General features: G+C 39.2%; 1 protein-coding gene and 1 long non-coding RNA gene across 3 annotated transcripts in view; both read left to right on the forward strand.

Moving 5' to 3' along the window:
* The window catches only part of LOC133539581 (ephrin type-A receptor 7-like), a 708400-nt gene that overhangs the window by 205023 nt on the left and 478909 nt on the right, over positions 1–24468 (forward strand). The window lies entirely within an intron of this gene.
* LOC133539584 (uncharacterized) lies at positions 12825–24179 on the forward strand. Its single transcript, XR_009803438.1, has 3 exons — positions 12825–13010; positions 20018–20143; positions 24166–24179. It is a non-coding gene; the product is annotated as an uncharacterized LOC133539584 (long non-coding RNA).

Below are 24468 nucleotides of genomic sequence, written 5' to 3' on the forward strand. Positions count from 1 at the left end.
GCTTCTCGCCCTATCTCTAAGGGAGAGACCCAAGCTTCTCACCCTATCTCTAAGGGAGAGACCCAAGCTTCTCACCCTATCTCTAAGGGAGAGCCCCAGGCTTCTCACCCTATCTCTAAGGGAGAGACCCAAGCTTCTCACCCTACCTCTAAGGGAGAGACCCAAGCTTCTCACCCTACCTCTAAGGGAGAGACCCAAGCTTCTCATCCTATCTCTAAGGGAGAGGCCCAAGCTTCTCACCCTATCTCTAAGGGAGAGACCCAAGCTTCTCACCCTACCTCTAAGGGAGAGACCCAAGCTTCTCACCCTATCTCTAAGGGAGAGACCCAAGCTTCTCACCCTATCTCTAAGGGAGAGCCCCAGGCTTCTCACCCTATCTCTAAGGGAGATACCCAAGCTTCTCACCCTACCTCTAAGGGAGAGACCCAAGCTTCTCACCCTACCTCTAAGGGAGAGACCCAAGCTTCTCATCCTATCTCTAAGGGAGAGACCCAAGCTTCTCACCCTATCTCTAAGGGAGAGACCCTAGCTTCTCACCCTGTCTCTAAGAGAGAGACCCAAGCTTCTCACCCTAACTCTAAGGGAGGGACCCAAGCTTCTCACCCTATCTCTAAGGGAGAGACCCACGCTTCTCACCCTATCTCTAAGGGAGAGGAAACTCATTTGGGCCGCTTGTACCTGTGATCTTATCCTTTCGGTCATGACCCAAAGCTCATGACCATAGGTGAGGATGGGAACGTAGATCGACCGGTAAATTGAGAGCTTTGCCTTCCGGCTCAGCTCCTTCTTCACCACAACGGATCGGTCCAACGTCCGCATTACTGAAGACGCTGCACCGATCCGCCTGTCGATCTCACCATCCACTCTTCCCTCACTGAAATCATTGTGAAAAATAGAGTTGCGATGGATTGATAAAGCTCTTGAGTTTTTGCCCTTTTGTTTGGTTTGATTGGACATAGTTGGGGGTTTTAAGCGTCGTTCCTGGCACTGACACAGTTAACCCTGGAACTAATCACCCGAGGAGCCGGCGAAGCACGTCAATGCCAGAGACGTCCCTGGGAATGTTCTAAGCCCGTTCTCGGGCTCATGTTTTACGGGGCGCTCGGGCGTCCCGTCTTGGTTTTAAGCTAAATTGAAAACCCAATTTGACAGATTTCGATTTTTTTTTCCCACTCGTCTGTTACTTTGAATTGAAAAAGGTTCCCTTTGCTTTATAATGGATCTTTTAGCCGGCACATATATGTATGCGTGAGCTGGATCGATAGGCCGTTATGAGGCAGCCGGTGCGTAGGATCCCTCAGATCGATCCCCAGCTGTAATCACATTTCAACGGCTCCGTCCGGCGTTTTGGGGGGTAAAAAAAACTGCCTGGCCTTTTCCTGGAATTTTGCAACCACGGTCATCTAATTGAAAGCTACACCGTGCTGGTTAATGGTTATTGGCGCCGGATCCGGATGGTTTATTTGCCAGTTGTTAGTGCTCGGTAAACAGAACCGGCAGCTGATAAAGGAAACAGGAGTCTTGCTGTGAAATCAGGTTGTGTTTTGGGTTGGTTTAGTAGGGAGAAATGATCAGTAGTGACATGCAGTGTGAAGTGAATTATATTTATATAGCGCTTTTTCTCTAGTTGCTGGTCAATCCCAACTTCTTTTACGGAACAAGCCGTAAAAAATGGTTGGATGGATGGACCCAGAACAGAATAGGTATTTCGCAATTTATTCCAAAGCTTTGGAGAGACCAACCTAAAAAACAACACATTCAATTCGCGTCGCCTAGTTGATCTGAAAACCTTACGGAAGAACTGTCTTCTTCAATATCTCCCTCGCCCCCACCCACCGGAACAAATACACATATCTATTGTTCTGCTTAGCCTGAGACAGGAAGAGATAAGAAGGGAGTATAGCTACTCCTTACATTCATAAAGCTTCAAGGTTAACACACAGTTTACTAGCATACAACCAAAAAGAGGAGAAATGATCAGTAGTGAAGTGCAGTGTGAAGTGAATTATATTTTTATAGCGCTTTTTCTCTAGTGACTCAAAGCGCTTTACATAGTGAAACCCAATATCTAAGTTACATTCAAACCAGTGTGGGTGGCACTGGGAGCAGGTGGTTAAAGTGTCTTGCCCAAGGACACAACGGCAGTGACTAGGATGGTGGACGCGGGAATCGAACCTGCAACCCTCAAGTTGCTGACACGGCCACTCTACCAACCGAGCTATGCCGGTTATAAAGAACTCCTAGTGACGTTTGTTGCGTTTAGACCAGATGTTCCTCCAAGGGAATTAAAGTTGCTGGTCAATCCCAACTTCTTTTAATGACACATGAGCTGATTTTAAATGATAACCTGGGGATAGGTTGTTTGGCAACACAAAATTGGCCTTAGTGTGTGAATGTTGTCTGTCTATTTGTGTTGGCCCTGCGATGAGGTGGCGACTTGTCCAGGGTGTACCCCGCCTTCCACTCGATTGTAGCTGAGATAGGCACCAGCACCCCCCGCGACCCCAAACAGAACAAGCCATCAAAAATGGATGGATGGATGGACCCAGAACAGAATAGGTATTTCGCAATTTATTCCAAAGCTTTGGAGAGACCAACCTGAAAAACAACACATTCAATTCGCGTCGCCTAGTTGATCCGAAAACCTTACGGAAGAACTGTCTTCTTCAATATCTCCCTCGCCCCCACCCACCGGAACGAATACACATATCTATTGTTCTGCTTAGCCTGAGACAGGAAGAGATAAGAAGGGAGTATAGCTACTCCTTACATTCCTAAAGCTTCAAGGTTAACACACAGTTTACTAGCATACAACCAAAAAGAGGAGAAATGATCAGTAGTGAAGTGCAGTGTGAAGTGAATTATATTTATATAGCGCTTTTTCTCTAGTGACTCAAAGCGCTTTACATAGTGAAACCCAATATCTAAGTTACATTCAAACCAGTGTGAGTGGCACTGGGAGCAGGTGGGTAAAGTGTCTTGCCCAAGGACACAACGGCAGTGATTAGAATGGTGGACGCGGGAATTGAACCTGCAACCCTCAAGTTGCTGGCACGGCCACTCTACCAACCGAGCTAAACCGCCCCCACTACTCTTTGTGTCCAATGGGAATTCCAATTGAATTTGGTTCATTTCGTTATCTTCACAGCAGTCAGCTTGTTCAGGTCCTGAGATGAAATCATTTAGGATTATTTGTTTGGCTTTTATGCAGACTTTATTCAACTGGATTTGTTTATGTATCATACGTAGGGATGGTATCCACTCCATTTGAAGCGATACTGGTGTCAAATCTGTACTTTTTAATGGTGCTCAATGTCAGAGACGTCCCTAGGATATTACAAACCCCGTTTCCATATGAGTTGGGAAATTGTTAGATGTAAATATAAACAGAATACAATGATTTGCAAATCCTTTTCAAGCCATATTCAGTTGAATATGCTACAAAGACAACATATTTCATGTTCAAACTCATAAACTTTTTTTTTTTTTTGCAAATAAACTTTAGAACTTGATGCCAGCAACACGTGACAAAGAAGTTGGGAAAGGTGGCAATAAATATTAATAAATTTGACGAATGCTCATCAAACACTTATTTGGAACATCCCACAGGTGTGCAGGCTAATTGGGAACAGGTGGGTGCCATGATTGGGTCTAAAAGCAGCTTCCATGAAATGCTAAGTAATTCACAAACAAGGATGGGGTGAGGGTCACCACTTTGTAAGCAAATTGTCGAACAGTTTTAGAACAACATTTCTCAACGATATTGCAAGGAATTTAGGGATTTTACCATCTACGGTCCGTAAAATCATCAAAAGGTTCAGAGAATCTGGAGAAATCACTGCACGTAAGCGATGATATTACGCACCTTTGATCCCTCAGGCGGTACTGCATCAAAATCCGACATCAGTGTGTAAAGGATATCACCACATGGGCTCATGAACACTTCATAAAACCGCCGTCAGTAGCTACAGTTGGTCGCTACATCTGTAAGTGCAAGTTAAAGCTCTACTATGCAAAGCCAAAGCCATTTATCAACAACACCCAGGAACGCCGTCAGCTTCGCTGGGCCCGAGCTCACCTAAGATGGACTGATGCAAAGTGGAAAAGTGTTCTGTGGTTTGACAAGTCCACATTTCAAATTATATTTGGAAACTGTCTACGTGGTGTCCTCCGGAAAAAAGAGGAAAATAGCCATCCGCATTATTATAGGCGCAAAGTTGAAAAGCCAGCATGTGTGATGGTATGGGGGTGCATTAGTGCCCAAGGCATGGGTAACTTACACATCTGTGAAGGCACCATTAACGCTGAATGGTACATACAGGTTTTGGAGCAACATATGTTGTCATCCAAGCAACGTTATCATGGACGCCCCTGCTTATTTCAGCAAAACAATGCCAAGCCACGTGTTACAACAGCGTGGCTTCGTAAAAAAAGAGTGCAGGTACTTTCCTGGCCCGCCTGCAGTCCAGACATGTCTCCTTTCTAAAATGTGTGGCGTATTATGAAGCGTAAAATACGACAACAACTTAAGCTCTACATAAAACAAGAATGGTAAATAATTCCACTTTCAAAGCTTCAACAATTAGTTTCCTCAGTTCCCAAATATTTATTGAGTGTTGTTAAAAGAAAAGGTGATGTAACACAGTGGTGAACATGCCCTTTCCCAACTACTTTGGCACGTGTTGCAGCCATGAAATTCTAAGTTAATTATTGTTTGCAAAAAAAATTAAGTTTATGAGTTTGAACATCAAATATGTTGTCTTTGTAGCATATTCAACTGAATATGGCTTGAAAATGATTTGCAAATCATTGTATTCTGTTTATATTTACATCTAACACAATTTCCCAACTCATATGGAAACGGGGTTTGTAAATGAAGGAATGTTTAGCTGATGTGCTATTGTATGCTTAACTGTTGTGTAACTGCTCGCACTTAGTTTATTTTTTTTAGTAAAATTCAAGAAAATATCACGTTTTACTTGCTGTCGAGTTTTGCACAAAATCTGATACCAATACCAAATCACTGTTATACAATGTTTACGTCGGTACTGGTTCCGATCCTTAAATATAGCTAGCATTGTACGGCATTAAAATATACCATCGTTTCTTTATAGACAGTTCTTTTTAGAACATTTTCCACCGATGTCCTTTCGCACAATGTCCTTAATTGGGAGCAGATGTCCTCGACCAAAGCATTTTTTTTTTAGTTTTACTTTTGATCTTGTCCTGTGCCGGTTTCCACAGAAGATTAGGGCCCATATTGCCTTTGTGTTTCTGTGTCACGCGTGTGTTAGCGAGATAACATTCGAAAAGACAAAAAGCCTTGGCGAAGGAGTCCTGTGATCCGTCTAAAGCCTGGCGGAAGGAACCCAAAGTCAAATTTGAGCAGTCTGAGCCTTTCGTCCCCGGAGTCTGCAAGGTCGAGTCGAGTCGGAGAGATTCGGACATATTATTGATAACCGCGGAGACAGTTTGAGTGGTGTAAAAAAAAAAAAAAAAAATCCCCATTTTTCAACGCCAAATAGCAGATTTACAACTCAATACATTCAGCTCAACTTGAGTATTGATTGAGCTCTTCGGAGCATTAAGCAGCTTTTATCACATGTTCCAACAATGACATCAGAAGCAGCAGACAGCAGTTCATCTGATGGAGATAATGTAGAGAAAGGCCTGAGACTTGTGTTTTTGGATCGCTGTTGGTGCTAAAAAGCAAATATACATTACACATTGACACCAGCAGACGTCATATCGGCATAGTTTGGGTCTACGTCACTCAAAATGCACAAGTTAACACGATATCATTAAGAAACTTCAAAGATAAACTAAGACGATAATTGAAATAGTAGACTTAGACTTCCTTTTTATTGTCATTCAAAAATGTATTCCAAGTAATATTTTGATATTGACACATCTCATGTCTGGATATTTTACTGGAATACCCTTATGGGCATTACATATATCAAAATCAAGAACCTACTGTACTGTATAATTGTTGACATACCCTTTACAAAGCTAAAATCTACCCAAACGACCACTTTGCTGCTATCCAAAAATTGATTTCAAGTAATATTTTGACACTAACACATCTCATCTCTGCATATTTTACTGGAATACCTTTATGGGCATTACATATATCAAAATCAAGTACCTACTGTACTGTTTACTTGTTGACATACCCTTTACAAAGCTAAAATCTACCCAAACGACCACTTTGCTGTTATCCAAAAATTAATTTCAACTAATATTTTCACACTAACACATCTCATATCTGCATATTTTACTGGAATACCTTAATGGGCTTTACATATATCAAAATCAAGTACCTACTGTACTGTTTACTTGTTGAAATACCCTTTACAAAGCTAAAATCTACACAAACCACCACTTTGCTGCTATCCGAAAATTGATTTCAAGTAATATTTTGATACTGACACATCACATCCATGCATATTTTACTAGAACACTCTTATGAGGATTAAATATATCAAAATCAAGTACCTACTGTACTGTTTACTTATTAAAGTATCAATCAATCAATCAATCAATGTTTATTTATATAGCCCCAAATCACAAATGTCTCAAAGGACTGCACAAATCATTACGACTACGACATCCTCGGAAGAACCCACAAAAGGGCAAGGAAAACTCACACCCAGTGGGCAGGGAGAATTCACATCCAGTGGGACGCCAGTGACAATGCTGACTATGAGAAACCTTGGAGAGGACCTCAGATGTGGGCAACCCCCCCCCCCCTCTAGGGGACCGAAAGCAATGGATGTGGAGCGGGTCTAACATGATACTGTGAAAGTTCAATCCATAGTGGCTCCAACACAGCCGCGAGAGTTCAGTCCAAAGCGTATCCAAGACAGCAACGAGAGTCCCGTCCACAGGAGACCATCTCAAGCGGAGGCGGATCAGCACCATAGAGATGTCCCCAACCGATACACAGGCGAGCGGTCCATCCTGGGTCCCGACTCTGGACAGCCAGTACTTCATCCATGGTCATCGGACCGGACCCCCTCCACAAAGGAGGGGGGGATATAGGAGAAAGAAAAGAAGCGGCAGATCAACTGATCTAAAAAGGAGGTCTATTTAAAGGCTAGAGTATACAAATGAGTTTTAAGGTGAGACTTAAATGCTTCTACTGAGGTAGCATCTCGAACTGTTACCGGGAGGGCATTCCAGAGTACTGGAGCCCGAACGGAAAACGCTCTATAGCCCGCAGACTTTTTTTGGGCTTTGGGAATCACTAACAAGCCGGAGTCTTTTGAACGCAGATTTCTTGCCGGGACATATGGTACAATACAATCGGCAAGATAGGATGGAGCTAGACCGTGTAGTATTTTATACGTAAGTAGTAAAACCTTAAAGTCACATCTTAAGTGCACAGGAAGCCAGTGCAGGTGAGCCAGTACAGGTATATATGTATGTATATATGTATATAAAGGTATATACAGTATAGGTATATATGTATGTATATATGTATATAAAGGTATATACAGTATAGGTATATATGTATGTATATATGTATATAAAGGTATATACAGTATAGGTATATATGTATGTATATATGTATATAAAGGTATATACAGTATAGGCGTAATGTGATCAAACTTTCTTGTTCTTGTCAAAAGTCTAGCAGCCGCATTTTGTACCAACTGTAATCTTTTAATGCTAGACATGGGGAGACCCGAAAATAATACGTTACAGTAGTCGAGACGAGACGTAACAAACGCATGGATAATGATCTCGGCGTCTTTAGTGGACAGAATGGAGCAAAAGTACCCTTTACAAAGCTAAAATCTACCCAAACGACCACTTTGCTGCTATCCAAAAATTGATTTCAAGTAATATTTTGATATTGACACGTATTATCTCTGCATATTTTACTGGAATACCTTTACAGTATGGGCATTACATATATCAAAATTAAGTACCTAATGTACTGTTTACTTATTAAAGTACCCTTTACAAAGGTAAAATCTACCCAAACAACCACTTTGCTGCTACCCAAAAATTAATTTCAAGTAATATTTTGATACTGACACATCACATCCATGCATATTTTACTACAACACTCTTATGAGGATTAAATATATCATAATCAATACCTACTGTATTGTGTACTTGTTGAAATACCCTTTACAAAGCTAAAATCTACCCAAACAACCACTTTGCTGCTATCCAAAAATTGATTTCAAGTAATATTTTGATATTGACACATATTATCTCTGCATATTTTACTGGAATACCCTTATGGGCATTACATATATCAAAATCAAGTACCTACTGTATTGTTTACTTATTAAAGTACCCTTTACAAAGCTAAAATCTACCCTAACGACCACCTTGCGGCGATCCAAAAATAATTTCAAATAATATTTTGATATTGACACATATCATGTCTGGATATTTTACTAGAATACCCTTATGGGCATTACATATATCAAAATCAAGAACCTACTGTACTGTGTAATTGTTGACATACCCTTTACAAAGCTAAAATCTACCCAAACAACTACTTTCCTGCTACCCAAAAATTAATTTCAAGTAATATTTTGACACTAACACATCTCATGTCTGCATATTTTACTGGAATACCTTTTATGGGCATTACATATATCAAAATCAAGAACCTACTGTACTGTGTAATTGTTGACATACCCTTTACAAAGGTAAAATCTACCCTAACGACCACTTTGCTGCTACCCAAAAATTAATTTCAAGTAATATTTTGACACTAACACATCGCATCTCTGCATATTTTACTGGAATACCTTTATGGGCTTTACATATATCAAAATCAAGAACCTACTGTACTGTGTACGTGTTGAAATACCCTTTACAAAGGTAAAATCTACCCAAACGACCACTTTGCTGCTATCCAAAAATTGATTTCAAGTAATATTTTGATATGTACACATCTTATCCCTGCATATTTTACTGGAATACCATCCCACAGGTGTGCAGGCAAATTGGGAACAGGTGGGTGCCATGATTGGGTATAAAACAGCTTCCATGAAATGCTAAGTAACTTACACATCTGTGAAGGCACCATTAATGCTGAAAGGTCCATACAGGTTTTGGAGCAACATATGTTGTCATCTAATCAACGTTATCATTGACGCCCCTGCTTATTTCAGCAAGACAATGCCGACCCACGTGTTACAACAGCGTGGCTTCGTAAATAAAGAGTGCGAGTACTTTCCTGGCCCGCCTGCAGTCCAGACCTGTCTCCCATGGAAAATGTGTGGCGCATTATGAAGCGTAAAATACGACAGCGGAGACCCCGGACTGTTGAAGGACTGAAGCTCTACATAAAACAAGAATGGGGAAAAATTTCCACTTTCAAAGCTTCAACAATTAGTTTCCTCAGTTCCCAAACGTTTATTGAGTGTTGTTAAAAGAAAAGGTGATGTAACACAGTGGTGAACATGCCCTTTCCCAACTACTTTGGCACGTGTTGCAGCCATGAAATTCTAAGTTAATTATTATTTGCAAAAAAAAAAAAAAAAGTTTATGAGTTTGAACATGAAATATGTTGTCTTTGTAGCATATTCAACTGAATATGGCTTGAAAAGGATTTGCAAATCATTGTATTCTGTTTATATTTACATCCACTCCAATCCAATCCACTTTATTTATATAGCACATTTAAACAACAATAACGTTTCCAAAGTGCTGCACAGCCATGTTAAAAACAATTGTAAAAAAAATAATAAAAATAAAAAAAATAAATATATAAATAAATAAATAAATAAATAAAATACAATAAAAAAATATATATATATATATATTATGCTCCACCAATGACTGAATAAAAACAAAAAATAAATAAATATAAAACCAATAAAAACAATATAAAAACAAATATGATTAAAAACTATTTTAAAGGGTAAAATCAATTAAAATAGTAAAATAGAAATCAAAGTGTATAAAAAACACAGAGGACAGAGGACCACACAACTCACGTAGTGTTAAAAGCCAAAGAATAAAAGTGGGTCTTAAGACGAGACTTAAAACACTCCACTGTGGAAGCAGTTTGAACATGGAGCGGCAGAGTGTTCCAGAGCTTAGGGCCGACCACAGAGAAGGCCCTGTCTCCCCTGGTCTTAAGTCTGGTCTTGGGCACCACGAGCTGGAACTGGCTCTCGGACCTCAGAGCGCGCGCAGGGATGTAAATTTGGATGAGGTCCGAGATATACTGAGGTGCCAGTCCATGTAAAGATTTAAAAATAAACAGCAATGTTTTAAAATCAATTCTAAAATGAACAGGGAGCCAGTGCAAACTCTGAAAAATTGGGGTTATATGCTGGCGTTTCCTGGCCCCTGTTAAAAGTCTGGACTAACTGCAACCGGGAGAGAGCTTTTTGGCTAATGCCAGCATAAAGTGCATTGCAGTAGTCCAGGCCACTTGAAATAAAAGCATGCACGACTTGTTCAAAAAGGTTAAGAGATAAAAACGGATTAACCTTCACTAAAAGACGAAGGTGATAAAAACACGATTTTAAAACGCCATTGACTTGTTTGTCTAGTTTAAAATCGCTGTCTATAGTGACGCCCAGGCTGTTGTCATCTAATCAACGTTATCATGGACGCCCCTGCTTATTTCAACAAGACAATGCCGAGCCACGTGTTACAACAGCGTGGCTTTGTAAAAAAAGAGTGCGGGTACTTTCCTGGCCTGCCTGCAGTCCAGACCTGTCTCCCATGGAAAATGTGTGGCGCATTATGAAGCGTAAAATAGGACAGCGGAGACCCCGGACTGTTGAAGGACTGAAGCTCTACATAAAACAAGAATGGGAAAAAAAATCCACTTTCAAAGCTTTAACAATTAGTTTCCTCACTTCCCAAGGGCATGTTCAGTGGTGAACATGCCCTTTCCCAACTACTTTGGCACGTGTTGCAGCCATGAAATTCAAAGTTAATTATTATTTGCAAAAAAAAAACAAAGTTTATGAGTTTGAACATCAAATATGTTGTCTTTGTAGCATATTCAACTGAATATGGGTGGAAAAGGATTTGCAAATTATTGTATTCTGTTTATATTTACATCTAACACCATTTCCCAAATCATATGGAAACGGGGTTTGTACTTCCCGTGCATGACATGACAATCAAAAATGTCCCCACAAAGAAGAATAGCGTCCCTGCAACTTAATATAGTCTTGATCGCGATAACAAAGCAGGTGCTGGGAATAATGTTCAAGGAAGACATGAAACTGCTACAGGAAAACACCAACAATAGAGGAAAAGCCACCAAAATAGGAGCGCAAGACAAGAACTAAAACACTACACACAGGAAAACAGCTAGAAAAACTCCAAATAAGTCACGGCGTGATGTGACAGGTGGTGACAGTACATCTACTTTCAGACATGGTTATGCTTTAAAGCAGGGGTGTCCAAACTTTTTCCTCTGAGGGCCGTACACTGAAAAATCAAAGCAAGCGGGGGCCATTTATTTTAAAAACCAATACAATATATGAATAAAAAATACACATTTAGGCCTCCACTCGGGCTTGATCCCGGGGACCCCAAAGGGTTTTGGTAAAAATAAAATGTTAAAAATGTGTCATTATTCAGTATTATTATTTGTATTATTATTTAAGTTTTAGATATCTAGATCAACATTAGGTCTATCTGTCAATATGACGTTTTTAAATATTTAAGTTGGATGCTCTTTTTGTCAAAGAAAACCTTGTTTTTTTTTTGAGAAAAAAACACAACATATGCAATATTTTCACCCAATAACATTTTTTGAGTAGAATATTTGAGATTATATAATAATTAGAGCCATAAAAAGGTAAAAAAAAAAATCATAACACCATTGATTTTAATTCACTATTATTTTTGGTGCAATGATACTTAAAAACAAAACACATTCATTTAATAGGGTTCTACTAATTTTCATATTTTTTTTTTACTGTTTACTTTTAACACAATGGTCTCGAGATCAACTTCAGATCTATCCGTCAATAATACGTTTTTTTTTTTTTGTTTATATTTTTTGTTTATTCATTTTTGGCCCTTCTTTAAAAAAAAACAGCTCAGTTTTTTATATGGCAAACACAAAATATCCAACATTTGCCCCCCAAAAATATCTCAAAGTTGAATATTTAACGTGACGTAATTGGAGCCTTGAATATGTCAATAATTCATAAAGACATCGATTTTGATTCATTATTATTTTTTGAGCAACGACACTTAAAAACAAATCACACTAAAATTATTAAAGTGTTAAAACATAAATTATACATCTTTTTACTGTTTACTTTTGACACAATAATCTCGAGATCAACTTCAGATCCATCCGTCAATAATAAGTTTTTTTTTTGTTGTTTATATTTTTGGTTTATTCATTTTAGGCCCTTCTTTAAAAAAAAACAGCTCAGTTTTTTATATGGCAAACACAAAATATCCAACATTTGCCCCCAAAAAATATCTCAAAGTTGAATATTTAACGTGACGTAATTGGAGCCTTGAATATGTCAATAATTCATGATGACATTGATTTTGATTCAATTATTATTATTTTTTTTTAAGAAACCGCCTGCATGGCAGCTTTGTGTTATTAGAGTAAACATTGCAAAATTTTCCTGTTACATTTTACATTTGCTCTTTTATACCACTTTTTATGTTTTGATTTTTTTCAATCGTATTTTTAAAATGTGCCGTGGGGCCGTTAAAAAATGACCTGCAGGCCGTAAATGGCTCCGGGCCGCACTTTGGTTTAAAGTCATATCCAACAATTGCGACAACAACTTTTTATTGTCCACTGAGTTTCATTTTTTAATGATTTCTGCTTATGGTGTGCCTCCGGATTTTTTTCAATCAAAAAATGTGCCTTATTAGTTTAAAAAAGGTTGAAAAAAACTGGTTTAAGTAATTTTGCAATCTTCAACACCTGTTACTGCCACCTAGTGGCGATAGGAAAATGCCACGCCTCGTTTTTTTGGCCACTTCCGGTTTGACGATGAGACAATGGAGAAGTCGACAAGAAAGATAAGTTTGTAAGTAAACTGTTTGACTTGGTTCATATAACTCAATATTAGGGTGGAAAGTGCTTCAATTTTGATACTAAGATGTTTATTAAAAAACGATTTTTGTACGCCGTTTTAATGCATGTTTTGAGGACTTAAAATGGCTGCCACTTGTATATTTCCACCTTCGAAATAGTTTCAACCCCTAAAGCGACACGCGGTAGGAAATGGATGGATGGATGGATGGATGGATGGACTCAGAAGTATTTGTTTGATGTTAGTGCTCTATATTTACTTCATATTTGCGAACCTTGAGACCTCCGATTTCGGGAAGTGGGGAGGTGGTGGGCGTGGTTGGGGGCGTGGTTAAGAGGGAAGGAGTATATTTTTATTATTCATATATTATATATATAATATCCATCCATCTTCTACCGCTTATTCCCTTTTGGGGTCGCGGGGGGCGCTGGCGCCTATCTCAGCTACAATCGGGTGGAAGGCGGGGTACACCCTGGACAAGTCGCCCATATATATAATATATGATATATATTATATTATGTATTATTATCATTGTTTATTGTGAGCAAACCCCAGGGATCAATAAAGCACATTCTATTCTATTCTATATTTACCGCTAGATTCTCCAAGTCAAGTATTTCATATAAGAAATACTTGATTTCAGTGAATTCTAGCTCTATATATATATATATATATATATATATATATATATATATATATATATATATATATATGCACCTGGGGATAGGTTGATTGGCAACACTAAAATTGGCCCTAGTGTGTGAATGTGAGTGTGAATGTTGTCTGTCTATCTGTGTTGGCCCTGCGATGAGGTGGCGACTTGTCCAGGGTGTACCCCGCCTTCCGCCCGATTGTAGCTGAGATAGGCGCCAGCGCCCCCCGCGACCCCGAACGGGAATAAGTGGCAGAAAATGGATGGATGGATGGATATATATATATATATATATATATATATATATATATATATATATATATAATACTTGAATTTCAGTGTTCATTTATTTACACACACACATAACACTCATCTACTCATTGTTGAGTTAAGGGTTGAATTGTCCATCCTTGTTTTTCTAACCATATGCATCAATCAATCAATCAATCAATCAATGTTTACTTATATAGCCCTAAATCACTAGTGTCTCAAAGGGCTGCACAAATCACTAGTGTCTCAAAGGGCTGCACAAACCACTACGCACTATGCATGTACAGTAGATGGCAGTATTGTCCTGTTTAAGAGTGTCACAACATTGCTGTTTATGGCAGACAAACTGCTTTACGGTAGACGATAACGGACTACTGTTGTTGCCGCGCTTAATGAAACTGCCCAACACTAAACCCACATAAGAAACCAAGAACCCGCCCTCGATCATTCTAGAGTTATAACGTCATTGCGCAGACACGCTCTTTATACACGTCACTCAGGTCCGCATGTCCGAAAATCTCGTGAAATTTCACGAGATTTTCGAGAAAATTTGTCCAGGGAGGTTTTCGGGAGAGGCGCTGACTTTCGGGAGTCTCCCGGAAAATCCGGGAGGGTTGGCAAGTATGATTTACTTACGTATAGTGTATTACATTTCAGCATTTTATTTTAATCACATAGCTTATACAGTTGTCATTGTGTGTATTTCAGTTTTACAACAATAAAAAAAAATTCCAGTGCAAGACAACAGTAAAGATAGGAAAAAGACAAAGTATTATCAACAATAATAAAGAGCCTAAATAGATTCATCCGCTTTGGAACTTTATTAGAACGTCTCGAATTGTTTGTTAGCTGTCTGCCCAGCTGTATAACCTCATTACATGTAGTGAGGGCAGAATAACACTAACAAAGCTTTGAGTCATTGAAACTTTTATTAGTAGATTGCACAGTTCAGTACATATTCCGTACAATCGACCACTAAATGGTAACACGCGAATACGTTTTTCAACTTGTTTAAGTCGGGGTCCGCGTTAATCAATTCATGGTATAGATACGTGTAGACTGCAATATGACGCCAGTAAACACCACCAAAAATTTAAATGTACCATTAAAGATAGAGAAAAAATATTACAGACGGCACTCAAAAATCCGTCAAAATGTTTTAGTACGAGTTTGAAGCCGCACCGCTTGATGGATTTTCGGCCCATTACGGCTACCGTAGTCAGAGATACAAGTATTGCTATGGTGTGTGTGTATAAGGACCGCAAAATGGCCCCCTGGAGTTTTGTTTCGCAATATTATGCAACTTTTCTTGCCTTCTGGTACCTGCTGATGTGTATTCGAGATCCGTATACGTCCGGAAAATTTGCGCAAGTCCGTCACTGTAGTCCATGCCGATAAGCTTCTTCTTCTTCACTATCTTCTTGTTATGGGACATTCATCTTTCTAATATAAAGTAGCGTTAAGTTCTAACTTATATCTCGCGATGGAAGCACTAAAACATACCGGTGTAGTGCGTTTACATAATTCACCCAAGAAACTTTAGTTATTAGAGAGTTCCGGTCGGACGGTTTTCCATGCTGCTCCATCGGTTAGCTCCATCTTTTGACACTTCTTCCACTCCCGTCCTTGCACGCTACACCGCTACAACAAAGATGACGGGGAGAAGATGCTGTGGAAAATGAGCCACGTAAATAAGAGCGGCCACACAACAGCACATCCTGAAGCCACTGTCAGAAAGCGACTTGAAGATGATCCGTAACACATAATCTCTGCAACATTTTGACCAAATATTACACTATCAGTATACAGTCATCACACAAGTTAATCATCCGAGTATATGCATTGAATTATTTACATTATTTACAATCGGAGGGTGGGATGTGGAGGGGGGGTTAGGTTTGGTTGATATCAGCACTTCAGTCATCAACAATTGCATCATCAGAGAAATGGACATTGAAACAGTGTAGGTCTGACTTGGCAAGTAGTGGATATAGAGAGATCAGAAAGCATAATAACAAGTATATACATTTGATTATTTACAATCCGGAGAGGGTCTTAGTTTAGGGTTGAAATTGCCTGGAGGTGTTCTTTTAGTGCAGTTTTAAAGGAGGGTAGTCATTTCTTTTACACCTGTTGGGAGTGCATTCCACATTGATGTGGCATAGGAGGAGAATGAGTTAAGACCTTTGTTAGATCGGAATCTGGGTTTAACGTGGTTTGTGGAGTTGTTTGAGATGTACTTCGGTGTCAGGGAGGCGTTGCGGATTTTATAGACTAGGCTCAGTGCAAGTTGTTTTACTCTGTCCTCCACCCTGAGCCAGCCCACTTTGCAGATGTAGGTAGGAAAGAGGTGTGATCTGGGGTGGAGGTCAAGAAGTAACCTGACTAGGTTGTTCTGGGATGTTTGGAGTCTAGATTTGAGGGTTTTGGAGGTGCATGCGTAATCGAAAAAGGGTTGAATGAGAGTTCCCGCTAGAATATTCATGGTGCTTTTGTTGACCAGAGAGGAGATTCAATAAAGTTGGCCTTTTTGATTACCAGGGTTGCCATTTAATCACAGGAAAGATTAGCCTCTAGAATGGAACCTAGGTAGGTGACCTCATCTTTCCTGGTGATAACAATGTCACTCCCTATTATAGTGAAGTCACTGACTTTCGTAAGGTTGATGTGGGACCCAAATAGGATGGATTCCGTTTTACCCAAGTGTATGGATAGCTTGTTGTCAGCGAGCCAGGTGCAAATTCTACAGAGTTTGGCACTGAGCATTCTTTCCACCTGTGACTTGTCCTTGCCGGATACCAGGAACAATTCACAGTCGAATGCTGATGGCATGTTTTTTACGTACAGGTGCTGGTCATATTATTAGAATATCATGAAAAAGTTGATATATTTCATTAATTCCATTTAGAAAGTCAAACTTGTAGAATGTATACATTCATTCCAAACAGACTGATACATTTCAAGCGTTTTTTGCCAAAAAGGAGATGATTATAGCTGACAATCAATGAAAACCCTAAATTCAACATCTCAGAAAATTAGAATATGGTGAAAAGACACCTGGTGCCACCCTCTAATTAGCTAACTGACTCAAAACACCTGGAAAAGCCTTTAAAAGGTCTCTCGTTTTGATTCTGTATGACACACAATCATGGGGAAGACTGCTGACTTGACAACTGTCCAAAAGATGACCATTGATACTTTAAAGAAGGAGGGCAAGACACAAAAGGTCATTGCCAAAGAGGTTGGATGTTCCCAGAGCTCTGTGTCCAAGCACATTAATAGAGAGGCCAAGGGAAGACAAAGATGTGGTAGAAAAAAGTGTACAAGCAAGAGGGATAACCGCGCCCTGGAGAGGATTGTCAAACAAAACCGATTCAAAAATGTGGGGGGAGGGTCCACAAAGAGTGGACTGCAGCTGGAGTCAGTGCTTCAAGAACCACCACGCACCGACGTATGCAAGATATGGGCTTTAGCTGTCGCATTCCTTGTGTAAAGCCACAACGTCAAAAGCGTCTCGCCTGGGCTCAAGACAAAAAGGACTGGACTGCTGCTGAGTGGTCCAAAGTTATGTTTTCAGATGAAAGTAAATTTTGTAATATTCTAATTTTCTGAGATACTGAATTTAGGATTTTCAGTAATTGTCAGTACTTATCATCAAAATTTAAAGAAATAAGCATTTCAAATATATCACTATGTGTGTAATGAATTGATGTAACATGTAAGTTTCACGTTCTGAATATAATTACTGAAATAAATCAACTTTTTCATGATATTGTAATAATATGAACAGCACTTGTATATTAGGAAAAGTATAAGCCTTGGGGACTCCACAGCTTACTGGGAGTGGGAAGGGGGGGGGGGGCACAGTGCCGTTCACCTCTACCACCTGTTTCCTCCCCACCAAGTAAGATCGCATCCAGCTCGATGAGGCTCGAAGCTGTTAGGCTTGGTAGAGTAGTGTTTTTCAACCACTGCCGTGAAAATATTTTTTGCTAACCAATAGGTTGATAGATAGTACTTTATTATTTCCTTCAGGAGAGTGTTGCTGGCATCAACTTCTAAATGTATTGATTATTTGCACAAAAAAAAAGGGTTTATCAGTTTGAACATCAAATACATTTTCTTTGAAGCATAGTCAACTGAATATGGGTTGAAAATGATTTGCAAATCATTGTATTCTGTTTATATTTACATCTAACACAATTTCCCAAATCATATGGACACAGGGTTTGTATTTAAATTTCAGTTTTTGCAGTGTAAGTCCCTTTTTTAGGTCAAATAGGTAGGTAGGTAGGTCTTTATTGTCATTGCAACAAGTACAACGAAACTTTGTTTTCAGCTCAAACCTGTTCAAGATTAGACAAACAAACAGTGTACATGGTTACAGAACAAGAACGCTGATGGGTTGCCATAAAGCGCCCCGTAAAAGATGGGAAAAAGGTCAACGCTGGGGAAGGATGAGTAAAAAGATACAATCCAGACTGGGCTCCTAAGGAGGCCCAGTTAGGAGTGAGAAAAAACCTCCATAGCAAAGCACATATACATATTACAAAATACATCTCGAGATATCTGGCAACAGAGGGAAGGGAGTTCAAGGTCATGGTGGTCTATACCCAATTGTAGTTGCAAATGCCATAATAATAATTAGTATGTAATCAAATACCTCTTCAGAGCCAGCGTCTTCTACAGTGGACATTTGTGTTTTGCATGAAAAGGCTATTTTTGTCCAATAGTGACTAAAAAAACATGTCCACTGCAGAGGACGCTGGTTCTCATGAGGAAATATAATATCGAGATGAGGTTCTAATTAGGGATGCACCGATTAATCGGTAACCGAATATATTCGGCCGAATATGGCAAAAAAAGCCACATTCGGCCTTCGGTGGAATGAGTTAAAAAGAAGGCCGAATAGTGGCGTGTGACGCAATTTTTTAATGCGGTGACATGTTGTGTACCTGTATTAGTGTATGAGGTTACAAGCACACATTTATTGAGATTTAGTTGGGCCTCTGTTTACATTATTAGCCTGTTGTGTAGGCTACCTGTATAAGTGTATGAGGTTACAAGCACACACTTAATTGAGATTTACTTGAGCCTTCTGTTTACATTATTAGCCTGTTGTGTAGGCTACCTGTATAAGTGTATGATTTACAAGCACACATTTATTGAGATTTAGTTGGGCCTCTGTTTACATTATTAGCCTGTTGTGTAGGCTACCTGTATAAGTGTATGAGGTTACAAGCACACACTTATTGAGATTTAGTGGGGCCTTCTGTTTACATTATTAGCCTGTTGTGTAGGCTACCTGTATAAGTGTATGAGGTTACAAGCACACACTTATTGAGATTTAGTGGGGCCTTCTGTTTACATTATTAGCCTGTTGTGTAGGCTACCTGTATAAGTGTATGAGGTTACAAGCACACACTTAATTGAGATTTACTTGAGCCTTCTGTTTACATTATTAGCCTGTTGTGTAGGCTACCTGTATAAGTGTATGAGGTTACAAGCACACACTTATTGAGATTTACTTGAGCCTTATGTTTACATTATTAGCCTGTTGTGTAGGCTACCTGTATAAGTGTATGAGGTTACAAGCACACACTTAATTGAGATTTACTTGAGCCTTATGTTTACATTATTAGCATATCTACTGTGGCTAAGCAGACTTTTGCCAAAAGGACAATAATTCATTTGTTGTGGGTTTATCCACTTTAATGCACTTTATTTTTTTTTGGAATGCATGTTTTGTTTGAAGGCTTAATATAAATGAAAAACTTTGTGCTTTTTTTGAAAAGCAAAGGCTACTGGAATATTAAAAAAAATTCAATATTCAATAAAAAATTACTTTATTTGAAAAACATGTCTAAATATTTATTCTAGGCTATTTATGCAATATAAAAAAAAATTGTGAAAAACTGCATTCATTATTCGGTATTCGGCCTTCGGCCAAGCATTTAAGTTTTATTCGGCTTTGGCTTCGGCCACAAATTTTCATTTCGGTGCATCCCTAGTTCTAATGAATGTTTGCTGCTGTCACGATATTTATACTTTTTGTTTTGTTTTTCCGGCATCTTCCCAGTCAAGATTCCCACACGAAGGACCTACATTGACCCGGAGACTTGTGAGGACCTGCTGCAGGCGGTCCATGCCTTCGCCAAGGAGTTGGACAACTCCAGCATCAAGATAGAAAGGATTGTTCACACAGGTAAACTCATTTGAATAACAAAATACCCCAAACTTTTTTTATTAGAACTCATTAGAATAGTGCCTGTGTACACCAAGTTTATGGGAATAGAAAACATTGTTTTTGGTCTATTTCTTTAGTCAAAGGAACACATTTCAGAAACATTTGTTAGGTCTACAAATGTCCACCGCAGAGGACACTGCTTCTCCGGAGGATATTTGTCTCTGGCACAAACACTATGTGGCTATTTAGGGCCACGACTATTAGAGGGGGGCACATGATTATGGCGACTGGTCTTCACCTAATTTGTTCTCTTTTGAAGGACTAATTGAATACAATTGTAATTCTAAACGTCAACATGTTCTTTGTAATAGTTTCAGTTTGGTTCCTGCGGCATCACAACCATGTCCATTCAAAAGCCCATTTAAATAATTGCTATTTTAACACGGCTTCGAACGCCATCATAGTAACAGATATACTAGGATTTATTTCTAACACGAGCGTACTTATTAGGTTTATGTCGTAGCTAGGGGTGTAACGGTACATGTATTTGTATTGAACCGTTTCGGTACGGGGGTTTCGGTTCGGCACGCAGGTGTACCGAACAAGTTTGTAAGCAAAAGTCTTCACAAGCTGCTCTGCTTTCTGCCTCTGTCTCAGCACCCAGCATTGTACCACCCACACAACCATCTGATTGGTTACATACAAAACCAATCAGCAGTGCGTATTCAGAGCGCATGTAGTCTATGCTTCAGCGTCGAGCAGATATGTGTTTAGCAGGGGAGCAGCGGACAGCGTACTCTCCCCAAATTATAAAAAACACCTCCCAGTCACAACTATTACTAACATCACTATGAGCCCGTTGACCTTCTAGAAACTTAAACTGCAGCTCAGCTCGCTCGCAGTTCTGGCTTGAGGTGAAGGCTAATTAGCTTTTAGCGTTAGCTCATTTTGCTGTGTGTGTGTGCTTGTGTTAGGGGCAGCAAAGCCCTGTCTGTCTGTTATTTCATTGAACTCCATGGTGTTCAGGGATGAATAGTCTCTCCTATCGCTGTTGTACTATTTTTACAGCTATATTTACATGAATCATTAGTAATGTAGCAGCCTAGTTTTGAATGGCAGGGTCCCTGCTATCACATGTTGATAAAAATATCACATTTACATAATAAAAGTCAACTACAGGCTTCCCAAATGCTGTAATAAATAAGCATGGTGAGTTGACTTGAAACTGTTTATTGTTGCACTTTTTATATGTAGAGGAAAAGTTTTGTCATTTTATTTAATTTGAGCAACAATTTGAGGCAGTTTAATGTGGATTAACGTGGGCAGAATTATTATAGTGTTCCAAATGTTAAAAGGATACAGCCATTGTTTACAAATTTGGTAAATAAATAACCAAAAAATTTACATTTTGTTGTTTTCTTACTGTACCGAAGATGAACCGAACCGTGACCTTTAAACCGAGGTACGTACCGAACCAAAATGTTTGTGTACCGTTACACCCCAAGTCGTAGCCCAACGCTTTCCCTGAAGATATAATGTCCAAAGAACATTTGTTTTTTCATAGTTTTTGCCCTGTCATTGTCTTTTTTTTACTTTTTCAACTAATGTCAAAGCGACATTTTGAATTGGCGTCATTGCAGTCGAACATTCCAACCTATTTGTTTACCTTTTCATATAAACTTTTCTTATTATTTGGAACAAGAAGACAATGGATTGAACTAGTTACCAATGTAGTCTTTTTTTATTTTTTAATCATCTCATCTAAATATACACATATTCAAACTGTTGGTTGTGTATTTATGCACACATTTAAATATACTTCAGCTTGACTAAGATTAATACATTAAACCCTCGTTTATTACTGTTAATTGCTTTTGGGCGTGGTCGTGAAAGTAGAAGTTATCAATTAAAAGTTTATTTTTATTCTCAATTGGTATCACGGGCGCCACCTTGTGGTACGCCAAATAATCTATTTTTTTTTCATAAATTCAAACATAGTGCTACTGTTCAAACTGCCTATGATGTTACAGTGGCCATAAATAATAAATATACTGGTTAAATAAAACATCTATCTTGTTTGGAATTTATTTTATTTTTTTTTACTACAGTATGCTATTGTATTTTAACGTTGGTCATTATGGTGGTACTTGGTGAACAAAGTTTGAAAACCGTTAATTTTAAGGTCCACACAGTTAGTTTATAGAACCTTTATTTAACCAGATAAAAAACCCTTTGAGATCAAAATCTCGTTCACAAGGGTGACCTGGCCAAGAGGTCAACAGCACATGTCACAGAGCAGTTTCAACAAAGTAATAAGTTAAGACATACATTTTAAAATCCATGAAAGAGAACTTTAAAACAATAAAGATTTACACCTTTTAAAGGCCTACTGAAATGAGATGTTCTTATTTTAACGGGGATAGCAGGTCCATTCTATGTGTCATACTTGGAATTTGGGACATGCTCTCCCTGAGAGAGCATGAGGAGGTTGAGGTGGGCGGGTTTGGGGGTGTATATTGTAGCATCCTAGAAGAGTTAGTACCGCAAGGGCTTCTGAGTATTTGTTCTGTTGTGTTTATGTTGTGTTGCGGTGTGGATGTTCTCCCGAAATGTGTTTGTCATTCTTGTTTGGCGTGGTTTCACGGTGTGGCGCATATTTGTAACAGTGTTAAAGTTGTTTATACGGCCACCCTCTGTGTGACCTGTATGGCTGTTGACCAAGTATGACTTGCATTCATCTGTGTTTTTAAAAAGTCATAAATTTTACTTTTTGAAACCGATAACGATAATTTCCAATATTACATTTTAAAGCATTTATCCGCCAATAATATCGGACATCTCTAGTTGTATGGTATACCGTGTATTAGTATACTACCACGATACTAATGAATCAAATTCGGTACTGTACCGCCTCTGAAAAATACCGGTCCGCCATGTATGTTCACCATTTTATTTAAGGACAAAATTGCGATGAGAAACATGCTTAATGTACCCTCAGAATTTTTGTTAAAAAAAAGCCAATAATGACATTTTTTGTAATCCCCGTTATTTACAAAAGTACAAAAAAAGTATCGAAGTAATTTTGGTACTGGTATCAGGACAACACTACTCCACAGTGACGTTTTGGTGAATTTACGAAACTGAAACAATACAAAACGAATGCCATTTTAAGTCAATAATACTAAGTGACACATGTTAGCATATTCGCTAAAGCTAACAACACTAGCTTTATTACATTAATACATTAATAGCACGTGCAAATATGCATGAAAACACTCCTACAGACATCACACATGGGACGGCTTAGAAAGAATTGTTGTAGTTATATTGTAAAACTAACAAACGTTATGCTAAGGATGAGTATACTTCTGGTTCAGCAACTGCAGTGGGTAACTTTTTCCAAGAGATGGCGCCATACCACAAATAACATCACATATTTTCAGTGTCTTATTGGTGTGATATGAAAACTATTTGTTGAATATATACCTGTTATATAAATATAAATATAGACTTGCTCAGTGGCCTTGTGGTTATAATGACCGCCCTGAGACTAGTAGGTCGTGAGTTCAAATTCCGGCCGAGTCATACCAAAGACTTTAAAAATGGGACCCATTATCTCCCTGCCTGGCATTCAGCATCAGGGGTTGGAATTGAGGGTTAAATCACCAAAATGAGTCCGGAGCGTGGCCACCAGCTGCTGCTCACCGCTCCCCTCCCCTCCCAAGGTGTGAACAAGGGGATGGGTCAAATGCAAAGGGTTATGTGTGACTATCGTTGGGACTTTAACTTAAAACTTTATAGCCATTGGCGAAGAAAAATCCATAAAGCAGCCACACCATTTTATAAGCCGCCAGGCTCAAAGCGTGGGAAAATACAATAATAGTAACCTAGTATAAGTCATAACTTATTCTTATAGCCTCAGTTTCAGTATCATTGCACCGTATTGCCAGTTTTGACCCGCCGTATTTCTTTTTTTGCTGCCTGATTGATGTATCATTTGGAGAGGGGGTCACCACCTTTTGTCTGTTTTCCCCTCCCAGGCGACTTTGGGGAGGTGTGTCGCGGCTGCCTCAAGCTGCCGAGCAAGAGAGAGCTGCCGGTGGCCATCAAGACGCTGCGAGCGGGCTGCTCGGAGAAACAGCGGCGTTTATTCCTCAGCGAGGCCGGCATCCTAGGCCAGTTTGACCACTCCAACATCATCCGGCTGGAGGGCGTGGTCACCAGCGGTAAGTCACATTATTGTCTTGGTATCCAAGGATCAAAAGGGGTTTTTCTATGACTTAAAAGCAGGTGATGGGGAAGCGGGGTGGCTAAAAAGAAGTTAGCATGCTAACAATTAGCAT

The sequence above is a fragment of the Nerophis ophidion genome, linkage group LG21 (assembly GCF_033978795.1).
Source record: "Nerophis ophidion isolate RoL-2023_Sa linkage group LG21, RoL_Noph_v1.0, whole genome shotgun sequence".
NCBI lineage: Eukaryota > Metazoa > Chordata > Actinopteri > Syngnathiformes > Syngnathidae > Nerophis > Nerophis ophidion.